We start from the raw sequence: 7,582 nt of genomic DNA on the forward strand, positions 1-7,582 counted from the left end.
TCAGAATTATGGAAAGACCATTTCACATAGACTCCATTTTATCCAAACAATCCAAATTTTTAAAAATTATTTTCTTCACCTTGTACAAACCAAGATATAATTAATCCGTATTGGAAGCAAAACTAGCCTTTGGGGTTTATTTAATGTTTACATGATTTTTACTTGACTGAAGGCATTATCTGGAAAACCCCAGTTCCCAAACATTCTGGATAACAGGTAACATACCTTTATATCTTTTAACAACCATAATACAAAACAACTAGGGATGCACCAAATCCAAGATTGGATTCGGGATTCTGCCTTTTTAAGCAGGATTCAGCCGAATTTTTTGTGCCTGGACTAACGAAATCCAAATTTTATTATATAAATAAGGGACAGGAAGGGAAATCACTTGACTTTTCAGCACAAAACTGTCACGGTCGGCACCCAACACCAGAACAAATGCCAAGCACCCTGGTCTCGGCTCGTGCTTCAACTGTAGCATGACCGCCTTTGGCCTCGGGAGGAGCCCTCAGCTACTTGGATACCACCAAGACTTAAACAAGAGGTGCAAGGCAAGAGGTTCTGGATAGGCAGAGGGGCACGACTGTTAGCGAGAGTCTCTGGGCAGAAGGTCGTAGTACAAGGCGTTAGGCAATAGAGTAGTCAGATCAGGCTGGGTCGAGGCAAGCAGAGAATAAGCGTAGTCAGGCAGGCAAGGGTCAAACCAGGAAGTCAATCAGAGGGTTAAGCAGAATCGGAGTCGGTGAACAGGCAAGGGTCAGGATACAGAGAGTAGAATCGTCAAAGCCAGGCAGGAGTAAAAACGGGTATCAGAATCAGAATACACAATACAGAAGCTTCAAAAGCACAAAGCACCAGGAACAAGATTCTATATGGGCAATGAGAATCCGCATAATGGCCCTTTAAATATTTTCAAATTTCGCGCTGACGTCATCACGCCAGTGCGCATGTGCCAATATACACAGGAAAGACACGCAGCGTGCACCAGGAGAGAGGATGCGCCTCGTGGCGGGCGTCCCCGCCGAGGGGGGCGGCAGCCGTCCCTGCTGACCCCCTCCCACTAGATCACCAGGGTAGGTTCTTACAAAAACAAAGAAGTAAAAACTTTTTTCCCCACTTTTTCCTTCCCTGCCCCCAATTTGCAATATGCAAATTAGGATTTGGTTTTGTATTCAGCCAAATCTTTCAAAAAGGATTCGGGGATTCGCCTGAATCACAAATAGTGGATTCGGTGCATCCATAAAAATAACACACTCACCCCAGTCAGCATGTCAGATCTTTGACAATCAGTCTGATACAAAGATCTAGACGCTGCATCAATGATTGGGTGACATGGACTGACAATCTGCTGTAAGATGCCAGTCACTATGTATTAGGCCTCTGTGTACCCAAAATTGCAAGGCCCATTATGAATCTTAGTTTGGACCTGGATGTTGCCTGGTTAAAAAAAAATATATACACAGAAGTGAAAGAGGAAATGCACATTTGCCTTTTAATAATGAACACCTATCATTAGACATCCTACAACACAGGCGAGAATTCTTAATGATGAAATTAAAGTTTTTGAATATGTATAACAATGCACAGTAATACGTTTAAAATCAATTTTACTCATCTACAAACCAAGGTGGCTGAAAGTAGTTTGAGGTATTCCTCCCATGTAGATGTTTTGATTTCAATATTTCATTTATACCATGTGGTTTATTCAAACCAGAATTACATCATAAAAGTTGGTGGAGCCTGTCTACTGAGAACATGAGAACATAATACATCACACTTCCTTACCAAAACTCACAATATACTGTGCATGTGCTGTTTTAGGCAGACATGAAGAAGCTATTTCCCTATAGGCAGGACAGAAGTAAAAGACTCACATATCACATATCCATCAGCAATACAGGTTACTCTATGGCATGCCCTTTAATACAGGGCATGATATTTATATCCGGCACATTCAGTTCTGCTTCATGGCAGGGAATGCATCAGTTGGAATGATTCAAATTGAAAGCTGTCAATTGTAAGACGCAGACCTGTAATAAGATGTATTGAGTAAAAAAAGATATTTCTTTATGAAATCAAGAAGTTTTTAGACAAAACTTCAGCTGTGCATAGCCATTTGGTGCATTCAATCATATCCCACAATTCAGCTGAATTTTAAGGAGAACTAAACCCTAAAAATTAATATGGACAGAAATTCCATATATTATATTCAGAATTTATTGAACCAGTCTAAAGGTTCAGCATCTCTATAGTAGTAATAATTCAGGCCTTCACAGGAGTTTCCCATCTTGGATTTTCTTAGGAGAGTCTGCGACACTCACATGCTCAGTTAGGGGTTTTTCACAAATCATCAAGCAGAAAATTAGGATTGCCTGTAATATATGCTGATGCTACAAGGCTGATTATTAAATTATGATGCTAATTGCACTGGTTTCTGTGCTGCCATGTAGTAATTATCAGTATTAATTACTAATCAGCCTTATACATTTGTATGCTATGTGTACTGTATATTGTGAGTGGGTCCCTAAGATCAGTAAAGTGACAGCAATACAGAGCATGTGCAGTGAATCACTAGAAAAGAAGATGGGGAGCTACTTGGGCATCAGATCTTTACTGCTAAAGGGCTTTGTTTCCCTTGAGCTGGTATAGAAGCTCAAAGCAAAATGTACAACATTTCTTCTCAATTCATTTAGTTAAGCTTTGGTTTTCCTTTAACAAGCAGGTTTGCCCTGTGTTTGACTGCTTAAAAATGTTTGCTAAACCATACAAAGTTATTGACACTCCCTTGCTCTAGAACACTATTAAACAAATGCAAATAAATATTAATAGGTTATAAATGATAAAAAGGGAAGAAAAAAGATGGATATTAAGAAAATGTTGCCATGTATACAGATGGCCAAACTGCACAGATCCAAATCACTAGTTAGAAATCTGTTCAGTAGCAGAAATTCCCCCTTGCTTTCCAGTAAGGCTTAGTCCACACCAGGCGATTCGGGGAGATTTAGCGCCTGGCGACTAATCGCCTCTTCTTTGAGGCGACTAATCTCCCCGAACCGCTTCCTCTTCTCCTGCGCTGGCTGTAATGAGAGTCGCCTGCGTTATGACACACACATCGATTCGTTTTCCGAATTTGCTCTAAGTTTCCTCAACTTCGAGCAACTTCAGAAAATGAAGCACCGCGTGTTTCATAACACAGGTGACTCTCATTACAGCCGGCGCAGGAGAAGAGGAAGCAGTTCGGGGAGATTAGTCGCCTCAAAGTAGAGGCGATTAGTCGCCAGGGGCGCTAAATCTCCCAGAATTGCCTGGTGTGGACTAAACCTTAATCTGTGTACAATCCATTATGAAAGGCAGACTTTTGGTCAAAGATCATTACATTGTGAGCCTAAGGGTTGTTGGGAAACATGTTGTCAGGATATCATAGTTTCCTTTTATTCTGCAGAATCAGGTATGTCTGTGGGAAGATATACGTTACATTTTGGCAAATTATATAGTGTTTAAGCACATTCTCTATACAGGTATGTGATCCGTTATCCAGATGCTTCATATTATGAGAATGTCATCTCCGATAGACTCCATTTTAATGACTTCCATTTTAAGAAAAAAGTACCTTGTACTTGATCCAAACAAAGATACAATTGATTCTTATTGGAGGCAAAATAATTTAGTAGACTAAAAGTATGGAGATCCAAATTACAGAAAGACCTGTAAATCCAAAAAAACAACAGGTCCTGAGCATTCTGGATAACAGGTCCCATACTTGTATAAGCACAATTGAATGAGCTCAAGTCAAAACACGGTGTATATTTTCCTTTGATTACGAGATACTGCCATCTCTATAATTTTCAGGCATACCCAATATAAGTCAAAGTAAGATAACAGGTTAATTTCGAGTGCTTCTGCAACCTTGGAAATACATTCTGAATATCTGCCTGTATGCCATATTTTTTTAATAAGAACTCATTGCCATGTGTGAGGCCAATTTCCTTTCAACAACTTTTTAACCAAATCAATCACCAAAACAAATGGAGCTAATGAGATTTTTTCCAATGCTGGGATCAAAGATATTGGGAACTAGAAAATAAGTGGGACAAAAATCATGAGATATAAAGGAGCATATGGGACATATAGGTGACCATACATGCTCAGATGTTTGATTTTCTGTAACGAAAACTTGGCTAGGATTGCCACATTGATAAACCTATAACCTATTTGTAGCCAACTGCATTAAGCTGCTCTCCACATAAAAAAGGACAGACATGAAATAGACAATGAGGGAGAGGTACAAAAGGCAACAACTGTGACATGAACTACAGAAGACATATCTAGGAACATGAATACAGAAGCAGTGGTTACAATAAACAGGCAAACAGAATAACAAAAGAATATGCGCCCAACAGTGGAAATACATATGGTAGAGAAGGCAGTCTGAGAACCGACAGATCAGAGAGGAGGCTGAGAACTGCCACAAGAGAAAGGCAGAAAGCACCCTGAGAATGCAGACATAGCTGTCCAGTAAAGGAGAGGGTTCCCTGAGAATGGACACAGCTGAGAAAGAGAAAGCAGCCCTAAAGTCCTGCTGGGGAAAGGGAGAAAGTGTGCCAAAAACTGTCAAAGGGGACAGTGAGAAAGTGGCTCATAAAGTCACTCTGGAGACAGGGGTAAAAGCAGCCTCAGTAAACTTGTTGGGAAAAGGGAGAAAGATCTCCAAGAACTATCACAACGGACAGGGATAATGCAACTCAAAGAGTAACTCTTGGACAGGGAGAAATCACCCAAAAAAAGTGACCTGGGACAGGGAAAGAGCATTTCAAGAACTGTCACAGGGAACAGGTAGAAAGCACCCAGGAAAGTGGCTTAGGGGACAGGGGGAAAGCATTTCAAGAATGGTCACAGGGGACAGAGAGAAAGCACCCAGGAAAGTGACTCAGGGGACAGGAAAGTGACTTGGGGGACAATGACAAAGCATTTCAAGAACGGTCACAGGAGAAAGGGAGAAAGCACCCAAGAAAGTGACTTTGTGGGAAAGGAAAATGTGTTCCAAGAACTGCCACAGCAGACAGTAAGAAAGTGGACAGAAAAGTGGCTCAGGGGGGGGGGGAGAAGTGACTCTGTGAACAGGGTGAAAGAGAACAGAGAAGTGACTTGGGGGGGGGAGAGAAAGTAAACAGAGAAGTGACTTGGGGGGGAGAAAGCTTTCAAGAACTGTGACAGAGCTAAAGCAGTCTGGGACACAGAGAAAGCAGACACAGAATGACTCGGGGGCGACAGAGAGGAAGTAGCCAGTGAAATGAAGCAGGAGACAGAAGTGTCTTGGATGGACAGGGAGAAAGTGGCCTGAGAAGTGCAGGGGAGAGTGTAAAAGTGGCCCCGGACGAGGGGGAGAGCGAACAAGCGGCCCCAGATGAGGGGAAGAGAGGGAACAAGTGGTCCTGAACACAGGGGAGAGTGCAGCAACAACCCAAGGATTGGAACAGAAGAGATCAAGATAAAACTGCCTGTGAATTGACAAAGTGGACTAGAAAATGCCATTGGAACTGTTACAAATGAGAAGCAAAAAGTTTTCTGAGGGCTTGTGTAAGGGATAAGGTCAGGGAACTGGCCCAGTGGGAGAGCAAGTAAGTTTGCAAAGAGAAAATACTTGGGAAATTGCTCAGTGCCTAAGCATAACGTGGTCTTGGAATTTGTCCAGGGCAGGAAGATACTGGCATGGACATGGCACATGGTTGTTAGAAAGAAGTCACAAAAATAGAAAAGGGTAGGGAAAAAGCAGTTGGTGAAATTAAAAAAAAAAGAGGAGCCCAGAAAATAACACTGAGGAAAAGCAGCTCAGGAGCTGGTATGGGGTGAGGAATACATCTGAAAATAGATACCAGAAAGAGAGCAATGGAACAGGAATTAATTTGGTCAGAAAAAAGGAGAAATGGCACAGGAACAAGAGAAGTGATAAGTTGTTCTGGTTGTAACACAAATAATGAGACAGAGCAACTTGGAAACTGGCACAGGCAAGTGAGAATGTAGCTACATAACTGGTACAGTAGAGAGAGAATACAGGACAAGAAAGTGGTTAAGGAGATGTCAAAAAGAAAAGAAGCAGGTAAAGGGGTGAAGTGGGGATCTGGACGGAGAGGTGAAGGAAAGGCAAGTTCTCCATATGGTTAGATATACAGACTATGGTTTATGTATTTATGGACAGGGATTTATAATGTGGGTAAAATGTGTTTGAAAAAAGGGGGAGAGGGGAAACAAAACAATGGTTTGTAGGGCCCATATGAATGCACAGAAGGAAGGTGACAGGATAGAACAGATATATTGGCTTAACTAGAAATAACATGATTATGTGACTGTCACTGAGGTGGAAGTGTAAATGGGGCAGTTTATTTCCAAAGCTGAGACAGACATTGGGAAGGGGGTAAACAAATATAAAAGGCAAGAAGAGCAGCAGAGCTGAATGGGTGGGGGTGGAGGGGACAGAGAAACCCCTGGAGGCCAGAAACCAGGGGGTCTCTCTGTGAAGCAGCAGAGGAATGAAGAGGAGGACATGGGGATGTACATGGAATTAGACAGCATGAATACACTGTATAGGAAACCAAGTGGCTGTAGCAATGTGAGAGATGGGAATGCTCCTCGTGTTAGAATGCAGTAAAATAAATAAATAAGACTATGGGGGGTGGGGAGACAAGTCCCTGTATAAAGCCTACAGCCCCTCTGCCAATGGATGTTCACCCCAGCTCCCCCTTCACTCTCACACTTCGCAGAGGGATAGAAAGCCACTGACCTGCTGCAATGTTTATGGTGTTGCCGTCGCTGCTGCTGTAGTTGTGTCCCCGGAGATAAAGGCGCTGCTGTTTGCTGTAGGGGGTTTACTCCACCGGGCACAGCACAGGCACACAAGGCAGGAGGAGAAGCCTTGCTGTGTGTGTGCAACTAGGAGACACGAACGGGTGGGAGGGGGGCAATCTGCGGGTACAACAACCCTTCAGACAGGGGGAAGGGAATAAGGGGGTCTCCGCAGCTCTCTGTGAGACCCCCCAATTCAGAAATAGGAGAAATATGAGGAATAAAAAAATTTCCGGCTGGAGTTTAAAACAAAGAGGCGGAAATAGCCGATGTTTGCCGAGGAGATCCGAGGGGGAGGGGGAGGACAGAAGGGCTGGGAGGAGGGGAGTACGGAAAGCATTTTAGGACATCCTCTGGAGAACTCTTACTCCTGCTGTGTTCGCCTCTCATAAGGAGAAGAAGGCAGACTCGCCTCTTATTGTACTCACTCACACATCAGAAGAGGCTGCAGTCACACCTCCCTCCTGGCCACATATCATGTTCCAAGCTCCCCCCTTGTGTCTCAATTATCGGCCCTCAGTGTTGAAGCTCTGCCTTCTCAGCCCTCCCTTTTCAGCTCTCAGCCTGACTTATGAGCTGAGGTCTGAGCACTGACTGGAGTCAAGCTATCAGACTGTTTCTGAACAGCAGTCAAGCTATCAGACCATTTATTTCAATGCACACAGTCAAGCTATCAGACTATGCTTTTAGCAACAGCAAATCACATTTTCCATGCATTCCACCACTAATGCCATGAAGT

At 43.0% G+C, this 7,582-nt stretch overlaps 1 protein-coding gene across 1 annotated transcript in view; it reads right to left on the minus strand.

Annotated features, from left to right (window-relative positions):
* The window catches only part of LOC108713396 (polycomb group RING finger protein 3), a 38,621-nt gene extending 31,425 nt beyond the window's left edge, over positions 1–7,196 (minus strand). Inside the window, exon 1 of the mRNA XM_041562787.1 lies at positions 6,782–7,196. The gene's annotated coding sequence lies outside the window, so the exon portion shown is untranslated. The remainder of the gene's footprint in view (positions 1–6,781) is intronic.
* Positions 7,197–7,582: the final 386 nt, after the last annotated feature.

This window comes from Xenopus laevis, chromosome 1L (genome assembly GCF_017654675.1).
Source record: "Xenopus laevis strain J_2021 chromosome 1L, Xenopus_laevis_v10.1, whole genome shotgun sequence".
In the NCBI taxonomy this organism is placed as follows: domain Eukaryota; kingdom Metazoa; phylum Chordata; class Amphibia; order Anura; family Pipidae; genus Xenopus; species Xenopus laevis.